General features: G+C 42.8%; 1 protein-coding gene across 1 annotated transcript in view; it reads right to left on the bottom strand.

Moving 5' to 3' along the window:
• The window catches only part of LOC126297873 (organic cation transporter protein-like), a 475107-nt gene that overhangs the window by 316052 nt on the left and 135337 nt on the right, over nt 1-23718 (bottom strand). Inside the window, exon 2 of the mRNA XM_049989164.1 lies at nt 3282-3350. The gene's annotated coding sequence lies outside the window, so the exon portion shown is untranslated. The remainder of the gene's footprint in view (nt 1-3281; nt 3351-23718) is intronic.

The raw sequence follows: 23718 nt of genomic DNA, 5'->3' as shown, positions 1-23718 counted from the left end.
GGTTACGAGTGGTATTGCGAGTTTTTTTTATCCCAGCAGGATATTACCAGTTGGATGGTATCGTCCGTTTTTGTCACATATTGCCATCCTTGTGAAGCACTATGCATATAGTTGTGTAATTAGGTCTGATGTTTGTCATTAATTATGTAATCAGGATCGATATTTGCCTAAGTCTGGAGTGGTATTGTGAAATGTTTTCCAGCAGGATAACACCAGTTGTATAGTATAGTCAGTTTTTGCGATATATTGAGATTTTAGGCCGTCTTCGTGCAGCGCTGTGCATATTGTTGTGTAATTAGGACCGATCTTTATGATTAATTATGTAATTACGATCGATATTTGCGTCAGTGTACAGTGGTATTGCGACATTTTTTTCCAAACAGGATAAGACCAGTTGTATGGATAGTTTTTTTGCGATTTTAAGCCGTTCTTGTGCAGCGCTATGCATATAGTTGTGTAATTATTACTGACCTTCGTGATTCATTACGTAATTAGGATGGATATTTGCGTCAGTTTCCCGAGCATAATAAATAAAGTACACTAACGTAACCGTCCTCTCCTGCATTTGGACAGTTTCCATGTGTTAGGGGGATGCACTTAGCCTTTCCATCCAGGAGAATCAGGGTTCGAGTCGCTGGTAAGTTGCGTTTTTTTTTTTTTTTCTGCGTGCACTGAGTGTTTGTGCACGGAATTATTTTCGGATGTTTAAGTGTTGTGAGCGTGTATGCATATATTATTTCGCTGATCTACGAGTAGTTTTCACGTATGTATTCTGTGAACTGGATTATTTCGGTAATTTACGAGTTGTTTGCGTCTCTGCCTATCAGCGTAATGCATCATTCACGAGTATTTTCTGGTTTGTAAACTATATATATTGTGAGTCCAAGCATGTCACGGTGAATGTTTTGTATCAGCGTAATAAATAAACTAGGTGACATCCGTAGCTAAATAAATTGTTAAAAAAATTAAATGAAGTACACTCGTTCCCCTCTCCAGCAGCCTAGAACAGACTGATTCCATTTCCTGCCAGTTTCCCCCTCCAGACCACCAGGGGATGAGGATGCTGCGGCAGATGTGCAGCTGACAGAAACAGGTCACATCATTGTGATGCTGTGCCATATGGACTGAACTGCACCATCACATGACCTGTCGTGTCGCCCTCTAGCGGTGAATTCGCCAACAACCTCTGTTCTTTGGTCTGATGGATCGGAAGCAGTTGTCTCTTGTGTGGTGGGAGCTTATACATAGGACAGACCATTCCAGCAGAGACAGATGTTTCCATGCATTGTGTAATGTATCTTTGATGCAAAGTATTTATTTGCAGGACTGTATTCTTCCTCTTCATATGTTCGAGCATAAATTCTCGCTTCCATTCTTCATGCAGTGATCTGTCGATGCACTCCTCGGCTGAATGAGTGCATGTACTCTTAGAGTAAAATTCACTCCAAAATTCGAAATTCCCCCATTTGCAAGAGGATGACGCACCATCATGCAAAAAGTCGGAAAGGGGGGAGGGGCACATAATTCAAATTTCCGCAAAAAATTCAAATTTCCTGCCAGGGGGGCGCGGTACTTTCCCGGCAAAAGCCGCCATCTTGGATAACGGTACTCGCGTCATCAGCTGACGTTACGGCCGCGTACCTTGGAAGACATCACTCGCGTCTTCAGCTGATGTCACAGCCGCCATCTTGGATAGCGGTACTTGCTTAATCAGCTGACATCACGGCCACCATCTTGGATGACGTCACTGGGGTGGCACGAAGGTTGCTATATTACTTACGATAAATCACACAAATCTAATGGCTGCGTATTCGGCTAAATACTTAGGGATTACAGTCACGAATAACTTAGATGGGGACGATCATATAGATAATGTTGTCTGGAAAGTGTACCAAAGACTGCTTTGTACTGGCAGAATACTTCCGAAATGCAGCGGGTATCTTAAAGAGACAGCTTATACCACGCTTGTCCGCCCTCTTCTGGAGTACTGCTGCGCGTTATCGTATCCGCATCAGATAGGATTGATTGAGGACATTGAAAAAGTTCAAAAAAAGGGCAACCCGTTTTCTGTTTCCGCGAAATAGGGGAGAGAGGTCGACGAATTTAATATGTGAATTGAGGTAGCAATCATTAAAAAGAAAGGCATTTTTCGTTGGGACATGATCTCATGGCATTTCAATCATCAACTTTCTCCTCCGAGTGCAAAAATATTTTATTGGCGCCCACCTACATAGGAAAAAATGATCATCATAATACAACAAGAGAAATCAGCGCCCATGCTCTAAGATACTGCTGTTCGACAGTGGAGCGGTAGAGGAATAGCTTGAAGGTGGTTTGATGAACCATCTGCCAGGCATTTAATTGTGAATTGCACAGTAATTATGATAGCTCTAGATGTCGACTGATAACAAGTATTCCTCTCATTTCTGCTTCTGCAAAGCAACCGACTTACATAAAACTCACTCTCAGATGCAACGCTGCTCGCCGTAGGACTGATAGGACACAACGTTTCCCCATTTTCACACAGCAGAGGCCGCCTATGAGCTGATAGGGGGACGTTCATGTAACGACTAGTTCTTCCACGGGAGGCCGGCCGCTGTGGCCGAGCGGTTCTAGGCGCCTCAGTCTGGAACCGCGCGACCGCTGCCTCGGGCACGGCTGTATGTGATGTCCTTAGGTTAGTTAGTTTTAAGTAGTTCTAAGTTCTAGGGGACTGATGACCTCAGATGTCAAGTCCCATAGTCCTCGGATCCATTTTCTTCCACGGGAAATTCAGTAAGTAATCGCGTGCTTCGGCGAGTATGGCCGAGTTGTTGAATCCATGGTTCTACACGATCGACGACCAATCCACCTGTCTTGCCGTGCCATGACCAATGTTATTATGCGTACTTACTGCATAATCATGGGATCGGCAAATCGGCTGAACACCTGAAAGCATACTGTTTAACGACATCACATAGAAAACCTGAGAAATCACAAATTCAGTAATAGCAAGCTGAACAAATACACGAGGACCTCTCTAAGAAAAACTGCAGTTACAGAAGGGAAGAACAAATCAACGAAAAACATTGTTCAAAAGCTAGAAACTACGCGCGTCTTTCAATATTCAGGGAAAATATTATTAGCGTTATATATCTCAAAACTTTTTGTTACGTCTGTGCTAGCAAATAACTGAAGTTGTATCATTCTGATGTGGCTGACACGTGAAAACTGTGCATTCTGTGTAATCTGCACAAATGTGTCGAAGCCTAAGCTTATTAGGTGCGCCACTCAACACTTACCAAGTGCTGTGGAGGCCGTTACACGAAGCCCCTGTCCCACGCGAAGGCTGAAGAGGCGCGGCCTACGACCTGCAACAAAGAGGCGTTTCTTGTAATTGCAGCTCTTACAACACTGTACCCCGCTAGGCTACAACGAAGGGCAGAGTAACAAGCGTTTTTGAAAAGGCTGTGGAAAAGTTAAATCAGTTTTCTACTACTGTATTTTTAACACCTAAAGTTACATTAAAAAGCGTTTACGAAAATGAAGTAAAAGTAACTAAGTTTCAAAAATAACCACAGCAAGGTGGCGACCGTGCAGGCGGAGACCCTCTTCCAGGGAGCCGTGAAAGTTGTGCATCACACTCTGTAGCACAGCCTGTGGGATTTGAACCGCCACCATTCTTTTAGTGATTCAGCTGTGTGCTGCTTCATCCCGATACACTTCTCTCTTCAGGTAACCACACAAGAAAGTCGCACGTTAAGTTCAATGAACGGGGAGGCCGTGTGATATTCCCATCATGAGAAATCAGGTGATTTGGCTGATGCTTACTTTTGCGTATGGGAGGTTGCTCTATTGTGATCAAAAAATGTCCTCTGGTTCACTTCTAACCAAGAAAGTTGTGGAGTAAAAAGAAGTTTTGCATGACATCTGCAAATCACTGTGAGGCGACTGTCACAGTATTCCCTAGATCGTCATCGAAAAAAGTGGGACATATGATCCCTGATGAAATACCGTTTGTGGAATGGAGACGTAGGTGATGCTGTTGTTAGTGGATAAATGGAAATGGGTCTCATTACTCATCCATGAGTTGTTTACAGTGTTTTCGTCTTCATTAATTAAATTCAGCATTCCTTCAGAGAACCGTTTTCGACTCGCGTAACCTGTTCCTTCAACAGCCTGAAAAATTTGGTTCTCGTAAGAATGATAGTGTAGATGATTGCGCAAAATCCGTCTAAACTTTCTGTTGGAAATCTCAAGTGTAATGCCGAGCTGGCGAGCAGAGCGACGCAGGCTTTTTTCGATTGCAGCTCACGCTTTGACAGCGCACGTGTGTCCACCACTCCGTTAGTACTGAATGCTACCGTGTCAGGAACATGGCCGGCGGCAATCAGCCAATTTCCATCAGCTGAGCACGATTCCTGCGTTTTTCAGTCACCCTACTCTGCCCCACCCAGTTGTTTTTTTTCCTTTCATGATACCGCAAAGTAATTAGTAATTAATACGAAGACGTAGCTACTGCTGAGCGTAAGAGTATCGTTTCCAGTTCCTGAGACGAATGGAAAGTATAGGTCAAACATGTACATGTATCATATGCAACCCACTTCACGGTGTGTGGCGGAGGGTAATTTGTGTATCACTGTCGTCTTCCCTCTGCCCAATTCCAGTAGCGAACGGTACGCTACAAGAACGACTGTTGGTATGGCTCTGAGTATGTCGAATATCTGTAATTTTACCACCATTGTCCTTTCGCAAGATACATATAGGAGGAAGCAATACATAGGTTGACCCTTCTACGAAGGTGCGCTCTCGGAATTTTAGCACAAAACCATACAGCGATGCAAGTCTTATAAGACTAGAAAATTGGTCCTGTTACAAGAAAAGCCATGCGTAGCACTATCGGTTTTTACCACGACAGCAAGTCCCCAATTATGTTGCTCTTTCAACAAGAATTTAAAGTTTGGCCGTGATCGTGTGTTATAGACACTTGTTTCGTCTCCAGAGGGGTTATTTATCGAAAGAGAGCAGTAGTTACTTTAGCGGTAATCGAACCACCGATGTTAAAGATTGTAAAGTCTGTGAGCATGCAAATGAATACGGTCGGCAGCCTAATTGGGCAAAGTAATCCTAAGTAAATATATTGCTAACCAAGTAAACTAACTGTTGTATGTAACTTTACTTGGGACATAAATCTGTTTTGTAAACCGGACACGAAAACAACAGCACATCCTATCATACGTTGGTAAAGTGGCTAGCAACGAGTAACACAGATAAAGGCTTAAAATGTATTGGGAACGAACTGTCTCCCACTAACGTAGAATGTCTGTTTTAAAGTATCAAAGATAATGATGATTATAAATAACTAATTAATATGGGATAATCACAGAAAAATTGAACATGATATGGCTTTAGTATTTTACTACTGAAAGACAGTAATATTAAAACAGTTAACAAACTTGTCTTAACTAACATGGACACTATCTGTTCTATTGGGAAGCATGTAAGTCTTTGCATTATACCGTGCATGAATAAAGAAGGGGGACCCTGAGTCTGTTATGGTTTTAGTGTGCTGTTGCCATTTATAACTTTTATTGTACAAATGTTTCTCGAATACTTTCAGTACCTTGTAAATAGCAGGCTTAGGACTAACACTTCTAACAAGGCACCCTGATGATACACACATAAACATGAATATATGAATAGAAGCACAATTGCAAACCTGTAAAGTAAATAAGGATTGTGTAGGCTTTTATTATTGAGGAAAGCTTTTAACAGTCACTATAACGAAGCCTTTTGCCTTGCACTCATCCATTTGAAATACTATAACTATTCATTTTCTGACCACGTGGAACATTTCATACAGAATACTAACTAATCAGAAAATTATTACTCGACGAAAGTTAATAAACGTTTTGGAACAATAATGATTCTATAGTTCACTAGAAGCTATGTAGAGAAACCTATATAGGTTAGTGACTGAGGGTAAATCAGTGTTCTCGATACAAAGTTAAGAATGATACAATTATCTCTATATATACAAGGCAATGTCCCGACTGATTCACTGGCTCACATCGCCCAGCCGAAATCGCTACAACGGATAGACAGTTAAAATTTGGAGAGGGTGTTAATCTTATACTGCAGTACTCGATGAACAAAGTAATCTTCGAAATTCTGGTCCTGACGGGGTGAAATAGGGGATGAAATATTTTTGAAAATATGTCCCTATTAAGGCAATTTTGAAGTCAGTACTACGAAAATTTGTATTTGGTTTCTCGACCAGAAACAAAAAAAGACTTGTTTTAGAATTTTATAAAAAAATTCATTATGAACGCACTTTCAAAGCTAATCTCGCAGAGAAATAAAAAATACGTGTATCGCAGTTTTTGGAAATTCAACCCCTAAGGGGGTGAAAGAGGGAGTGAAATGATGTATGAAACTATTTCATTGTGAAAGCATTTTTAGAAGTAGATCTACGGAAATTGGACTTTTGCTTAGAGATAAAAAAAATGTGTTTCTGTGTTTTTGGAAATTCAGCACGTTAAGTGAGTGAATTAGGGGATGAAAAGTCTTATAAAATTACGTAAACGTTTTCAAAGCTAAATTCATGAAAATCTGTATTTGTCCTATCTGTTAGAAATTAAAAAATAGGTGTTTCACTGTTTTAGGAAATTCAACCCCTTAGGAGATGAACATTACTAAGAATGTATTTCGTTACATTAAAAAAAATTTAAAACCGAAATCTCTGAAAATTGGGCCGTAGTGGCCGTGCGGTTCTAGGCGCTACAGTCTGGAACCGCATAACCGCTACGGCCGCAGGTTCGAATCCTGCCTCGGGCATGGATGTGTGTGGTGTCTTTAGGTTAGTTAGGTTTAAGTAGTTCTAAGTTGTAGGGGACTGATGACCTCAGAAGTTAAGTCCCATAGTGCTCAGAGCCATTTGAACCATCTCTGAAAGTTGGTATTTCATTTCTCGGTTAGATGGGAGGAAATATGTTCAAATGGTTCAAATGGCTCTGAGCACTATGGGACTTAACATCTGTGGTCATCAGTCTCCTAGAACTTAGAACGACTTAAACCTAACTAACCTAAGGACATCACACAACACAGGAAATATGTGTTGGGGGATGAAAATTCCTATGGAAACATCACCAAGAGAAGGCAAAAGGCAAGAGGGCCTTAGACACGGGTTCACAGGTAGATGCCGTGTTTCTTGACTTCCGCAAGGCGTTTGACACAGTTCCCCACAGTCGTTTAATGACAAAGTAAGAGCATACGGACTATCAGATCAATTGTGTGATTGGATTGAGGAGTTCCTAGATAACAGAACGCAGCATGTCATTCTCAATGGAGAGAAGTCTTCCGAAGTAAGAGTGATTTCAGGTGTGCCGCAGGGGAGTGTCATAGGACCGTTGCTATTCACAATATACATAAATGACTTGGTGGATGACATCGGAAGTTCACTGAGGCTTTTTGCAGATGATGCTGTGGTGTATCGAGAGGTTGCAACAATGGAAAATTGTACTGAAATGCAGGAGGATCTGCAGCGAATTGACGCATGGTGCACGGAATGGCAATTGAATCTCAATGTAGACAAGTGTAATGTGATGCGAATACACAGAAAGATAGGTCCCTTATCATTTAGCTACAAAATAGCAGGTCAGCAACTGGAAGTAGTTAATTCCATAAATTATCTGGGAGTACTCATTAGGAGTGATTTAAAATGGAATGATCATATGAAGTTGATCGTCGGTAAAGCAGATACCAGACTGAGATTCATTGGAAGAATCTTAAGGAAATGCAATCCGACAACAAAGGAAGTAGGTTACAGTACGCTTGTTCGCCCAATGCTTGAATACTGCTCAGCAGTGTGGGATCCGCACCAGGTAGGGTTGATAGAAGAGATAGAGAAGATCCAACGGAGAGCAGCGCGCTTCGTTACAGGATCATTTAGTAATTGCGAAAGCGTTACGGAGATGATAGATAAACTCCAGTGGAAGACTCTGCAGGAGAGACGCTCAGTAGCTCGGTACGGGCTTTTGTTAAAGTTTCGAGAACATACCATCACCGAAGAGTCAAGCAGTATATTGCTCCCTCCTACGTATATCTCGCGAAGAGACCATGAGGATAAAATCAGAGAGATTAGAGCCCACACAGAAGCATACCGACAATCCTTCTTTCCACGTACAATACGAGACTGGAATAGAAGGGAGAACCGATAGAGGTACTCACGGTACCCTCCGCCACACACCGTCAGGTGGCTTGCGGAGTATGGATGTAGATGTAGATGTAGATTAACAAAAATCTTGGGCTCTTGCTGCCAGAATCGCTTTTTGGTCAGAAGTACACTCGCAAAATACACTGCTTCTATGGACGTGAAAAGTGTAGAAGGTGTTGCAGTTTGTGAACAACATAAAAATTTTGTTAAAGAAAAAAATCTGTGCAGATCACACAGACTACGCGTGCTCTAAGATAGTTATTTATATGTTCAGCAAATTACTGGTCCGTAGAAGTAAATACAATAGTAAACAGTACTTGTTATGAAGCCGGAGGGGGATCACCCTAGCGAAGGTATGGGCTGCATACGGGGAAATCCATTCAGATAAGAGACTTAGACGAAGGGCAGATTGTGATTACCCAGAGTCTGTGAACGAGTATACCGAAAACGGGGAAGCTCGTCGAATGTACTGTCGTGAGGATCTACGGAAAGAGGTAGAAGGACAGTGAAACTACCACTAGATGCTGAATGGTGGCACGTCCACGATCCTTGACACAACGTGGGGTTCGGGGGCTTGCCTGCCCTGCAAAGTAGGATAGATGGGTGGCATCTCTGCCGATAGAGCACAATGCTGGTGCACGCACAAGTGTTTCGGAGCTCACCGTTCAGCGTACCTTGTGGAACATTGAGCTCCGCAGCAGCCCTCGCCCGCACGTGTTCACACGTTGACCCAGCGACATCGTCAGTTACGATTGCAGTGGGCACGGCACCATCGGGATTCGACCGTCCATCGATGTAAACGTGTCGATGGTCGTCTTGACGAACGCCGTCATAGAGGTGAAACGTCAGGCACGCCACGGATGCAGGCTGGGGGAGGAACACTGTGCTAACGGAGACATTGCCTGGGATCTGAGGTAGTAAACATCTGTATCCTTTCGTACTTGGTGTCTTCCCCGACGGCGATGTCGTCTGTCAGCAATATAACTGTCCGTGTCTCGGCTCCAGAACCGTGCTACATTAGTTTGGGTAACATTATAGTGAACTCACGTTGATGTCTCGGCGACCAAATTCGTCTGATGTAAATCCTATGGAACACATCTGAGTCGCTATCGACGCCATCATCGCGCACGCAAATCAGCGGCCCGTTATTTACGCACATTACATGACCTGTGCGTTCACATCTAACCTCCACAAACCTACCGACAAACTGTCGGATCTCTGATACGCAGACTTAGTGGTGTATTTTGTTCCAAAGGCTATTAAACAGTGAGTGCCGGCCACCGACTATATCTGCCACAGAGATTGCTTGCGGCACTCCGCGCCAAACCACCTTTTCTTACATTTGCGCCGTAAGCTTTTCGTGGCGAAGGGACTGCTCTCCAGGTTTTACATTTCATACAATCCTTCATTCCCTATAGATGAACAAGTTTTACATACAATACAACACATTTGCACTCTGAAAGAACATAGTTCTCAAAAATACATTCATAAATTAATCCCGTTAACGTAATTTAGAAAACGCCTATATCTTACATTAGTGTTAAAATCGTCCTTGTAGCATCGGCCACTGGAGTTAGATGATCCTGTCCGTGACGTTAGAAACTATTCTCCTATGGATCTTCTCTGTTTCCTCTATCGTTTCTACCAGTTAAGGGTCCCAGACCCGAGGGTCGGTCGAAAGAGGATTTTGTAGCTACCTCCTTTTTAGTTTGACTAAACGAGTCTTCTTGCAATGATTGTCTGGTATCTCCTTTTTAAATCTCTCTGTATGCATACGCCCAGATATACAATCGTGTGACTTTCCCATGATCGTTCGGTAATAGCGTAACCAATCAATAACAGCTGTTTCCGTCTATTTATGGTCAACAGATTACATTGGATTATTTAGAGAATCAGTTGCCAAATCTAGCACTAAGTGTCGATCCTCTGCAGGTCTTCCTGCATTTCGCTGCAATTTTCTAGCATTGCGGATTTTGTGTATATAAAAGCATCATTCGCGTGAAGTCTCGCTGATCGATTTTATCATTTTTTTTTATTCCCGACATAATAATTCGGGTCATAAATATTTGCTTTTCTGGTGATCAAATATATCGTATCCTCTGCGAAAGTTATAAATTGTTAATGATTAACAATTTCCTGACAAGCAGTTCATCAGAGAAGAGGGTGTGATCAGCACTGATTCGCTCAAGTATTTTTTTTTTTTTCTATTTCGCAGCCAAACTTACAGGCATTGCGCTTGGAACTTAATTTTTGGAATCGTACCGCAACTGCAGTGAATGATTGATATTTAGAGCCCAGCAAACATTTCCGCTGGGCACGCTCTCGACGATCAGACACTCCACTTCACCCAGACGCCGATATCCGTCGTTAAATGTACCCATCCCGCCAAATACAACTTCATTTGCCCTTGCGCTTTCCCCAGCCACACAACCCTTCCCGCAGTAGACCCACCTAACTTGTCCTATCACCTTACCTTCTGCAGCTTCACGTCCTGAATGAGCGCTTCAATCGCCTTGGCGGACCATACCTAGTGCACGAGTGTGACTAACTGCTGGAACAAACAATAACATTTCCGAAAGACGTTATTCACAGCGTTACACTTCCGACCGGAAAAATGGTTCTAGTATACGCAGTGTTTTCTGAAATATGCGGTGGCCTCATTATTGACGGCTACAACCCTGTTTGTTTGCACGTTAAGCAAGAGCTTATCAGAAACTGATACGGAAGAAGTTTGGAAGGTAGGAGACGAGGTACTGGCAGAAGTAAAGCTGAGAGGACGGGGCGTGAGTCGTGCTTGGGTAGCTCAGTAGGTAAGCCGGCACGGTAGCTCAGCGTATTCGGTCAGGGGGTTAGCTGCCCTCTGTAATAAAAAAAAAACTGAAACGGGTGTCTTGCGACGTACACCCCGAGCAGATGCAACGAACTAAAAACGAACAAAATGAGGTTAAAAAAAAGTTGGTAGAGCACTTGTCCGAGAAAGGCAAAGGTCCCGAGTTCGAGTCTCGGTCCGACACACAGTTTTAATCTGCCAGGAACTTTCATACCAGCGCACACTCCGCTGCAGAGTGAAAATCTCATTCTGGATGACTGCTACTGTGTCAAATACAGGTTAATTCTTAGAAAAAAGTAAAAACGGTAATCATTCACCAGTAATAATGCTTTTTATTAAGAGCAAATTGCGCTGTTTACTGTTTCGAACCGATAAGCTCGTCAGAAGGCTGTTTGCGCCTAAAATTACATTTAGCTTATGCTCTACGCGCAACGTTCGCTGTTTTTCGGTGTGGCGCAATTTCCATGGGTGATAGTGTGCTACAACAAAAGTGATGTAATAAAAAGGAGTACTTTACTGTAAATGGACGTAATAATGAACTGAAACAACGTTCATTGCGTAGAAAAAAACTTGAGGCCCTACCATGGATCGAACCGCGGACCATTGAATTTGTAATTTGGCAACTATCCACTGAGACACCAAACCAAATAGCAAACGTCTACGTTTTCAATAATTACAATGCTTTTTTTTATCATCTTTCATAAATTTTTCATTACTCGTTTAAAATAAATGGGTCACATCTGTGTGCGACTGCTACGGTCGCAGGTTCGAATCCTGCCTCGGGCATGGATGTGTGTGATGTCCTTAGGTTAGTTAGGTTTAAGTAGTTCTAAGTTCTAGGGGAGTGATGACCACAGCAGTTGAGTCCCATAGTGCTCAGAGCCATTTGAACCATTTTTTTGTCACACCTGTGAAGCACAGTACAGCTGAAGGGCGAAATAGTACCCACAGTGTAACTGGGTCTGAAAATGGCGGGTATAATCGGAAACACAGGGAGGGACAAAAAGTAGGGCAAAAAGTTCCTTACGCAACCGTGAGATGCACGAGCTTCGCACACACGACGAGACTTCCTGGTAGAGAATGTGATAGAGTCACGGTCAAATTTGCCGGCTTGGCAGTGAGACTTTTTACAGGTGAAAATGGCACTTACTTTTAGGCATATCACACTTTTGTGTCAATTAACTTTGTCCATCAGTAGACTGTCTCCCTAAAGTGCGATTCTGAAAGGTTCACAAAATACTCTACTTCAGCTGCAGCTGCTGGACTCAACAATTTTCTCAGACATAAATTTCCTTAAATGTGGGAACGAGTGTAGGTCAGCTGGTTCCAAATTTAGTGATTAAGATAGCTCTCATAATTCATAATTAAATTCTCCTTTTCCCCACTGCTAAAGCAACTTTGCAGCAGGTCCACTGACCTGAGTTCGGTGTTCGTCAATTCCGGTCTCTTCACACTTTTTTTAATCCAGTGGTTCCAAAAACCTTCGCCATATATTTTTGGTTCTTTACAAGGTAACAGACTACGAGAATCCCATTTGCATCCCAGGAAACACAGTTATATCGTTCCTGGCTGACGGAACCGACTACGCTTGTGATGGCGCACAGCCACTGGTTTTCAGCCATTACTTTGATAATTTTTTTTTCTGAAGCAGTGAATCAATGTCTCATTTGCAGTAGCAAATCTGCGTACGAAATCTCTTCTTTTTTATGGTACGGAGATTTCAGAAAAATATTATTGTCTCGTTGGCTTTTGGGCAGAGTTGAACACACTCAGTACCCATCTTCCACAAAGCTTTCTCATAGTTAATAACCTTTGCGTCAGCTCACACACCTTCAATGAATGATCATAGATTACTTCTTTATCGATGTTTTCAGCTATGGTTGTGGTTTTGCGACGTATTTCATGTGGATCATCTTCAAGAGAAGTACCGCTACGTTTGAATTCGGTCATCTAGAACTCGGACGTCTTAATTACATAATTTGCCATGTTGGTGGTATATTATCTCTGGTCTGACCAAATGAATATTTGTTCGTCGTTGCTTAAAATGGTTTATTTGCGACGCGTTTCGAGCCACTGGCGTTCGCTGTTAAGTATCAAATGCTCATGTTAAAAATGGTAGTAATTAAATTAATCTCTGGGCTTTTTCACAGTTCGTTGAAGTCTTGGTCTGTATGCCTCCCAACATCGTAATCGAAATCTGGAATCATACATGGGGCTTTTCTTAGCAAAACTTGCATTATCATGCTCTATAAATATTTTGTGCCGATATTTTGCCTATAACTCACTGCCTGTTTGTCGTCAGGCTGTTGCGATGGTTGAGTTTCTCATTTCGTTGAGTGCTGTGTTGCTCTGTTTTACACCGTTTTAAAGTCATTTTTCACTCTCACATTCATATATGTACTTTATTGATCGGTATCACACTGTAATCACACAGTAAAATCACAGCAAAATTACAAGATGGTTGCCTTAACTGTTCGAAATGAAGGAGCAGAAGAAGACTTCCTATAGCCTTAATTTTGGCCAGTGTACCACCAACGGAAATTAAACCAAAAATTTTACGGCGGCACAGTATTCCCGTCCATCCATTTGAAAGGAACGCGTACAACACGAGTACTATGAAAGCCATATCTAAAAAAAATATTGTGTACAACACACTCAACACTACGCGCCATAGTAATAAAACAAAATTTCCTGTATATCAACGCCATCGGGGGCCGCCTAGAACTTTCAGCTTGCCATCAAAGCGCGTGCAGGGGAGCCAGCGGCGGAAGTGGGGGGGGGGGGGGGGGTTGGAACAGCAACGGTCTGTGGGGGGAATGCAACAGCAACGGTCTGTCTGGCCAGCTGTGGCACGGAGCCTCGTAGCAATCCAAGGCTGCCGCGCGTGCAAACTTACTACTGATAACTCGCCTCACTCCTTGTTTCCTGTTCAGTCTACTTCCCTTTCCAAGGCGCACACTGGGGTCTCTCTAAGAGTGGTGTTGATACTAATCAGACGGAAAAGGGAAATAAAGTCCTCAATAGTAAACGTGTTTAAGAGAAACCACGCTTTCGCAGCAAGTTTCACTGATGATAATATTGGCTTCAGACTGCCAGCTTAATCTTGATGACACATTTGGACGAGTTGTCTAATCATCTTCCGGCGAAGATTTAGCAAGGAAATTCACAAAATTAAATTCATCTGATATCGATATTGTAGAACACGCTGACGGCATATAAATTGAATATAAAAACAGATAACTGCGGTAAATCAACATTGAAAGATCTGTGTATTTTCATTAAATAGTTCTCGAGCATTCTCGAGATCATCTTCAGATGCGGTGTGCACAAGTTAAATATTCCTGACACTGGAGGTTGCTGTTTGCAGCAGTATAGGAAATACTGGTGTCAATATCAAGATGGCAGCTTACATTTTGACTGTCTATTGACCGTAGAATTAACCAATATCTATTATTAACAACATTGTTGTGATAGTGTTTATAGTGCACAGGATCTGTTATCGTAGACTAATGGATTTCCCCCCTTCAAGAAAACTACGAAAGAAATTTAAACAAAAGACTTTAATGTTTCGCAACAAGACACACTGTGACGGACTCTAGGACTTTCAAAATCGATCTCCAGGACGCGTAATTTGTTCTATTAGTGCTGTCATGCGCTGGCTTGATAATTAATTTCAAAGTGTCTAACTACATAATTTATGTTCATTTCATGGCATCACAGCCGTAACAAACCACAAAACAAGTCAAGAATGGGTATTTTTAAACTCATAAATCCATCACGGGCTGGGTTTCCACTTCGCGAAAGAGGTTTACCATGTTTTAATCATTATCTATGGTTAAATTAAACTTGAATTGTGGCACAGAACTTCTTAACACATTCTCCATCGATGCAAGGCAAGAAATTAGGAAGGCCAAGAAATTTCTGTACATGCATGTAATGGATAATGCAAGTAAAATATGGCGCAATTCTTACTCGACACGGGTTACTATAGTTTTTGGAGTTTCATGAAGTATGTAGTGTTACATCAGCAGCAGATAAAAATACAAGGGTAAAAGAGCTTCTCTTTTTATGGTTCTTAAAGTATCAGGTCTTTTTTTGTTGTTTTTTTTAATAATTAAGTGGACTGTTCAGTCATAAACTTTCTAAATATATACTGACTATACATCATGTACATCATGTACATGATTAGCCGAGTGAGCGGACACTATTATTGTTATAGACAGTTGCTAATATAGCATTCAGAATAAGTTTGTAATACCTGCATTTTTTTACAATGTCTACCTTCATTCGTTCCTCATCTTTGGATGTTCCATTTTGGGACAGGGCCGGCCGCTGTGGACGAGCGGTTCTTGGCGCTACAATCTGGACCGCGCGACCGCTACGGTCGCAGGTTCGAATCCTGCCTCGGGCACGGATGTGTGTGATATCCTTAGGTTAGTCAGTTTTAAGTAGTTCTAAGTTCTAGGGGACTGATGACCTCAGATGTTAAGTCCTATAGTGCTCAGAGCCATTTGAACCATTTTTTTTAAATAGCCTCCTGAGCGATTTCGATCTATCAAAGCCTGCTACTTATGCTGACCAAACCGTTGCAAAATTTTATTATCGAGGAAGAGTTCGCAATTCGCGATAAAAAAACTAAAACAGCCTCTTCTAGGCAAATTATATGTTTTTACTGCATTGCGCACATCACGAAGATTTACCTTATTATCTTCTTTTTCTGAATACATTTATTACAGTTAAATGTAGTTAAAATTTATATTTCGTTCATATATACAAGTGTTATGGTTAATAGCTACAAGTAAGCTTCAAATTCATTTATTTACTTCACACACCATTCTAGTGCATAAAATGGGAGGATCAGCACAGTACGCAGTGAAACTGAAATCTGAGTTGAAATGGCGAAACTCCAGGCTGATCACAATGTACATTCTAGCCACTTACCCAGACACAAATACACTGGTGGGCACAAATGTTCACACCTCGGGATATATCATACGTACACAGAGTATTTAAAACATTTGTGAATACAAGCGACGAAATTGAAACCCTCTATTCTCCATGTATTTCCGTTTAACCACAATTAAACATAAATAATCATTATTATTGTTCCGGAAAGAAAATTAAAGTCTTAGCTGTATTGTGATAATGGACGGTCATAAGTATTCACACAGTCACTTACGTTGCACTGTTTGATTTAGCTGCATACATCTATTAGCGTGTATTCATTTCCTTGCTTCTAATAACAGCCTTCAGCCTGCCCTGCATTGATTGTACTAGCTTTCTTGTTACTGTTAGCAATGTTGCCCCATTCCTGAACAATCACTTCCTTCAGTGGTGTTTTACTGGAAATATGTTTTCTGATTCTTCTTTCTAACTCGTCCCACAAATGTTCAATAGAGTTCATGTCTGGGGACTGATGTGGTGTTTGTAGGATGTGTGTGTGTGTGTGTGTGTGTGTGTGTGTGTGTGTGTGTGTGTGTGAGAGAGAGAGAGAGAGAGAGAGAGAGAGAGAGAGAGAGAGAGAGAGAGAGAGAGAGAGAGTGTGTGAGAGCGCATGGGGGAGGGAGGGGGATGTATTTTATAGGATCCACAAACGTACACTGTATGCTATATGTTTTGGATCATTGTCGTGTTGGAAATGGTAGTGAGTATGCAAACCTAATTTTTCAGCTCTGACTTTCAAATTTCTCTTTAGAATATCCAGATACACATACTGATCCGTAGTTTCATCAATAAATACCAGTTTCCCCACACCTGACGCAGCCGTACACGCCAGACCATGATACCGCTACCACCATGTTTAACAGTACAGGCCATAGTAGCAGGTTCCAACTCGGTATTCATCTTCTCCACACTAAAATACGTCCATCGTGATGGAAAAGGTTGAGCTTGCTCTCGCCAGAGAAAATATCTCTGTTCCAGGAAAATGGTTCAAATGGTTCTGAGCACTATGGGACTTAACATCTGTGGTCATCAGTCCCCTAGAACTTAGAACTACTTAAACCTAACTAACCTAAGGACATCACACACATCCATGCCCGAAGCAGGATTCGAACCTGCGACCGTAGCAGTCGCGCGGTCTGTTCCAGGACTCTGAGTCCTTGGTCACATATTGATTTGCAAATTGCAACCTTTTCTGCCTATTTGCCTCCTTTATATAGGGCTTCTTTCTTGGAACATTTGCATGTTTGTGCCTTAAAGGTAGAAATTCAGGAAAAGTTAATAGTAATAATCACACGTCAGACGCCAATTACACGAAATGCCAATAACACTCATGTAAGTATCTAATTATATGACAATTTTAACCAGCTTATTAATTTCGGATATTATGTACCTGTCGTTGGCGATATGTTTAACATCCAATCACATTGATTGTTGATTTCATAGATAATATAATTGCATTTCTAAATTATGTTTTCTGTATAAACGACATTTCTAAATGTACAGGGTGATTATAATTAAAGTTAAACTTTCAAGCAGCTGTTGAAATAACACCACTCGTCAGAATGACTTCAAATTGCAAGGCAATGTTATCGGCGAAGGGGGAAAACGAATGGCAGAAGACATATAAATAGTTACTAAATGTAGCGATAGATGGCGCCGTAAGCATCATAATTTAATAGTGGTCGACGACAAATGACAAATGAATAGTACAACGATGCCTAAGGTATACGTCTGACGTTAAACAAACTGTACTATTCAGTGTGCATGGTTGTACAGGCGCGATATTGTTAGTTACTAAAGCCCATCCACCGCGGCACAGTCATATCCCATCGAATGGAAAAAATCCGTTTTTAATTGTCCTGAGGCCAAAAAAAGTATAAAAAGCATCACTCACGCCAGTTTTTAATTGTTCAGAGACCAGAATCCGCATCAATAAAAATCAAATCGAATTATTAATTTCTGTGTGACTGGCGCAAAACATGTCCAATATCCTGTCCACCGTTTTCTGCAACAAGTTGAAATCGAGAAACAGGATGTTGCACAACTGATGGAAGTGTTTCCGGGGTCACGATAAGACTGTGTTGTACATTGCGTGCCTTCAGTGTAGCTTAGTTTGCAGTCGGAACAGAGAACACAACATCTTTCAGATAGCCCCACAGCCAGAAGTCACACGGATTCAGATCAGGTGATCGGGACAGCTTGGCTGTAGGGAAACGGCGGCTGATAATTCTAGCATTTCCCAAAATAAGGCTTCAGCATCTGCTTAACTGGAATTGCAATGTGCGGAGGTGCGCCATCTTCCATAAAAATGACCAACATTCACACATTCACGCCGTTGGAGAGCTAGATTGACGTGGTTGCGCAAAAGACACTCATAGCGCTTACCAGTGACCGTACAGATAACAGAACCGGAAGCACCTGTCTCTTCGAAAAAATATGGCCCTATGATAAATGATGGGGTAAACCCGCACCACAAAGTGACCTTTTCAGGATGAAGTGGTACTGGTTGATTTGCGTCTGGATTTACCGTTGATAATATTCGACAATTCTGTGTATTGATATATCCTGTCAAATGGAAGTGGGCTTCGTCTGTCCACAAAATCTTCCACGACCAATCATTGTCCACTTCCATGTGAGCAAGAAATTCTAATTTTACGCACCGTACTCACAGATATGTCCAATGTTCGGGCAATTCTCCGAACACTACCCGTTGACACACCACCACTCGTCTCCTCCTGCATTGCTGTGGCCAGCGCATCCAATGACGTCGAATCAATTCGTTTCCTCCCTCTACCGAGTCATTTTCTCCAGACCCACGGCAGTCATCGGACCAACGCGCTTTTTCAAACCCTTCAATGTCCGGAACTTCTGCAGAGCGACGTGTGCACAGTCATCATTCTTGTAATACAGCTTTACAAACAGAGCGCGATCCTGCATTGGGACAGTCACGGCGAACGTGGCAGACGCGAAAGGAGGAAAAGCCGCGTACCCGGAGTATTTATACCAACTTCAGTGGGTCGTGCGCATGACAGGTTGTTTCATTTGCGCATTCTGACACATACAGCGCCATCTATTGATCAATTGTCACATTATTTTTTATCTTCTGGCATAAGTTTTCCCCCTCCTCCGATAATATTCCGTTGCAATTTGACGTCATTCTTACCAGTGGTGTTATTTCTATAGCGTTTTGAAAGTTCAACTTTAATTACAATCACCCTGTATTTCAGTATCAAAGACTTGCGAGAATTTTGTTGAAATTTCCAGACATTTTTTTGCTTGTTTTTAGGTCTGTGTTCGTCCAAGAAAAGCGTTCCAAAACAAGTGCTTAAAAATTCAACGTAACTGACACTGTTGCCGCTGATAAACATAGTAGTTCATTTTCCATAGCAGAACTAAGCAACACCGTGACGTTCAGAATACTGGTTGAAATTGCTCGGTAAATGGATCGCTTGCGGAGGGATCGAAGCGAACGACCGACTGCAGGACAGAGTGTCAACCCTGGGTTTTATACTACCATTATACACTGCCTGACAAATAAAAAGGTAAACATACGGAAGGGGAGGAGAGAACAGAAGAAAACTTCACGGGTTGAGCGGTAATGCGATGTTATTAGGATCATTCAAAAAGAAACGCGCCGGAGGCTGTAAAATGAAAACCGCTGAAGCAATTGTAATGATATTGTCTAGGGAAGGAGGTGTGGTCCCTATAAAGGCGGCGAGGCTCCAAGCTGACCGCTAAAAGGATCCCACGTGACGACAGAGCTAGCAGGTGCATGTGTCGCTAGGCCAGTGCACTCAGGAGCGCCGCAAACAGAGGCTTCAGAAGAAGACCAAAGAGATGTAGTACGTTTCCTCACAGCGGGACGAGAGCGCAGAACGCAAATTCATCAAAGAATGGCACAAGTGTGCCGAGAGCATTGCATGTCCGCTGCGAGGATAGAGGCGCGGCACAAGCGATTCGAGGAAGAACGGATGTCGTTGGTCGATAAGGCACGATCTGGAATGTCACGCCGCACGACCGATATTACTTTTCAGCAAGTGGATGCCCTCAGCACATTGGAAGAATCGGACCTCTCACCATGTCGCCGATGGCCATCCGGTGTAGTGCAGAGCCGCGATTCATTGTTGAACACAGTTCGAGGCAATTGTTCAGCAGTCCACGGCACTACTCCGAATGCAACCGTTTGTGTTGTGGTGTTAACAGCAGCCTAAGCATGGTGCGCTCATTTGCTAGTGTGCTGCTGCTGCAGTGGTGCGGGATGACACAGGGAGACTCGTATGGCAGGCGCAGATGTCAGCAGTTGGTGCGGAATACGGCGATCCTCACTTGTGCTGTTCAGGCGTTGTCGGCCGGAAGCCAGACGAGTAGACCTGCTCTCAGGGTCCGACCAATGTCGCATCCGAATGCCCCACAAATCTGGATACTGCCTGCCAAACGTAGACCTACAGTGAGGTCCCTTTCAAACTTTGCTAGGTCCTGATAACGCTGACTCAGACGAGTACCGAGCATCTTCGTGCCTCTGGGTGCCGTCCTACCTGTCGAAGCGTTTCCGAACCCACCGATTACATGTACGTGTGCGGTGTTACGTTGACAACAGACCGCGTTTTCTTGGTGCTTCACTTTTTTTGACAGACAGTGTACATAAGTCACTTCTTTCTTGGTCTGAATAGCACTTCCGGACAGATGCCTATCTGATGTTTGTAGAAATGAATCCTGGCCAGACATTCGTCGCAAATACATAAGCAACAGCTTAGAAAGCACCCACTCGGTGTTTTAATAAGTAGAACCCCACTTCAGCTATGCATGAATTCAAAATAATGCTCATAAGCAACAACACGAAACAGGGGCGCGTTCACAACAGTGAAAGCAGGTCACAAATAGCAATTCGGAGAATATAAATAAGATGGTTGTTATATTTAGATGCAACGTAGGTATGGTACTAAGTTTTCTAGCGACACATTCCTGATTACACTAAAGGTGAAGTGCAGTGGGACATCAAAGCGTTTTTGTGACCAGTCAGTGCATAAAACATGAGATTACGACGCAAGCTTAGAGCTCTCACTTAAGGAGAGATGAGTTTCTCGTTGCGAAATGCTGCCGGCAAATTTGGTAGACTGTTTTGGATCTTTCTCTAAACTACTCTGGTTCTTTTATTGTGTCTTTAGTTTCAGGTGCACTGTTCTAAAATAGGAGACTACAGGAATCACACGCCGGAAGCCGCTATCCCTCTTTCCTGTTCTCCCTCAGTATTATTCGCGTTATAGGCCACAAGTTCATTCGTGCCGATGAAATCTACAGCAAAACTGTCTATCGACCAACTTTTTCCCCGCAAGTATTTCGGTGATGTAGTTTGAGGGAATTATAGTTATATGGGAGTGTACATCTCTCTCTCTCTTGTATCGTCACAGCATCCGGCACCAAGTTCAAAATGTTCAAATGTGTGTGAAATCTTATGGGACTTAAGGTCATCAGTCCCTACCTCTACACACTACTTAAGCTAAATTATCGTAGGGACAAGTACACACACCCATGCCCGAGGGAGGACTCGAACCTCCGCCGGGACCAGTCGCACAGTCCATGACTGTAGCGCCTGAGACCGCTCGGCTAATCCCGCGCGGCGGCACGAAGTCATACAACACGGTTGCAAGTTACTGCGTTTCCCTCCTCTGCTCGTTTTCCTTCCGTGATGTCGGCCTGCCGCGGTGTCACCTTCTGCCAAGTGGAGACACGCTGATGCAGTATGGAGGGGCATGGGCCCAGCACGCGGCTCTCCCGCCCGTTGTCGACTTCCCACACCCCGGCGCCGCTACTTTCATTCAAGCAGCTCCTCAGCTGGTATCACGAGGCTGATTGCATCCCGTTCCAGACCTCCCACGAAGGAAAAATCCCTCGAAGTACCGGGAATTGAACCCAGGTCAGCCGCGCTGACTACTGGACTACAGAGGCGTACCCTCCCCTTCTTATTTCAGAGTCAGAAATCCACAAAATGTCTAAAGGGATACAGTAACCATCTACTTCTATACTCTACGAATCACTAAAGTGTGTGATAGAGGGTATTATTTATTATACCGTGTATCAAGGGTTCATTGAGCAGTGTGTTTCTCAGAGCTCGCTGCATTTGCCTGATTTCATCCGCGGTTCTCGAATTCTCTAAGCAGGTTATCAAGAGACGTGCCGTGTCTTTTTTGAGGTGCTTGCGCGATAAGATTTATTGACGTTTATATCACACTTTCTCGCAAAAGCAAACAAGCATGTGATCATTTGAGTCGCCCTTCTTCGAATCATCTCGCTGTTGCTTGTTAATTAGGCCTTACATGGGTCTTAGACGCTTGAGCAGCATTAAAGTATGGGCTGTACATTTGTTTTGTTCGTAGACGTGTTACTAATGAATCTCAGTGTGGCATTTACATTACGTGCAACTGACCCAACGTACTCGCTTCACTTCATGTCAACCTCTGCTGTTCCTGATCTATATAAATGACCTGGGTGACAATCTGAGCAGTTCTCTTAGATTGTTCGCAGATGATGCTGTAATTTACCGTCTAGTAAGGTCATCCGAAGACCAGTATCAGTTGCAAAGCGATTTAGAAAAGATTGCTGTATGGTGTGTCAGGTGGCAGTTGACGCTAAATAACGAAAAGTGTGAGATGATCCACATGAGTTCCAAAAGAAATCCGTTGGAATTCGATTACTCGATAAATAGTACAATTCTCAAGGCTGTCAATTCAACTAAGTACCTGGGTGTTAAAATTACGAACAACTTCAGTTGGAAGGACCACATAGATAATATTGTCGGGAAGGCGAGCCAAAGGTTGCGTTTCATTGGCAGGACACTTAGAAGATGCAACAAGTCCACTAAAGAGACAGCTTACACTACACTCGTTCGTCCTCTGTTAGAATATTGCTGCGCGGTGTGGGATCCTTACCAGGTGGGATTGACGGAGGACATCGAAAGGGTGCAAAAAAGGGCAGCTCGTTTTGTATTATCACGTTATAGGGGGGAGAGTGAGGCAGATATGATACACGAGTTGGGATGGAAGTCATTACAGCATAGACGTTTTTCGTCGCGGCGAGACCTTTTTACGAAATTTCAGTCACCAGCTTTCTCTTCCGAATGCGAAAATATTTTGTTGAGCCCAACCTACATAGGTAGGAATGATCATCAAAATAAAATAAGAGAAATCAGAGCTCGAACAGAAAGGTTTAGGTGTTCGTTTTTCCCGCTCGCTGTTCGGGAGTGGAATAGTAGAGAGATAGTATGATTGTGGTTCGATGAACCCTCTGCCAAGCACTTAAATGTGAATTGCAGAGTAGTCATGTAGATGTAGATGTAGATGTACATAGAATAGCTCCTCCTTAATGTGGAAGAATGAGGGTTTGAGCTTAACGTCAAATCCGTTACTCTAGGTGTCTCCTGCGATGACATCGACACCTACTTCGACATGATTACACTGCAGTTCACATTTCAGTACCTGGCACAGAATGCAAGATAGCTTTGTTAATTAACTCTGTACTGTGGTACAATCTTAATAGCGTGTGGGAAACATAAACATCTAAATCTTTCCGTGTGAACTCTGATTTTGAGAAACTGCAGTTGTATGAAATGGTTTCGACGCAACAAGAAACGTCGTGATACACAAAACGAGCTGTCCACCTTTGAAAATTTTCGATGTCTTTTGCCTGTCCTATCTGCTAAAGATGCCATACTACGCAGCAGTACTCTAGGATAATGGTCCTCAATCTTTTCTGT

Source organism: Schistocerca gregaria, chromosome X (assembly GCF_023897955.1).
Source record: "Schistocerca gregaria isolate iqSchGreg1 chromosome X, iqSchGreg1.2, whole genome shotgun sequence".
Lineage (NCBI taxonomy): Eukaryota > Metazoa > Arthropoda > Insecta > Orthoptera > Acrididae > Schistocerca > Schistocerca gregaria.
Note: the sequence above shows the minus strand (reverse complement) of the source record. Positions and strands in the feature narration are given on the sequence as shown.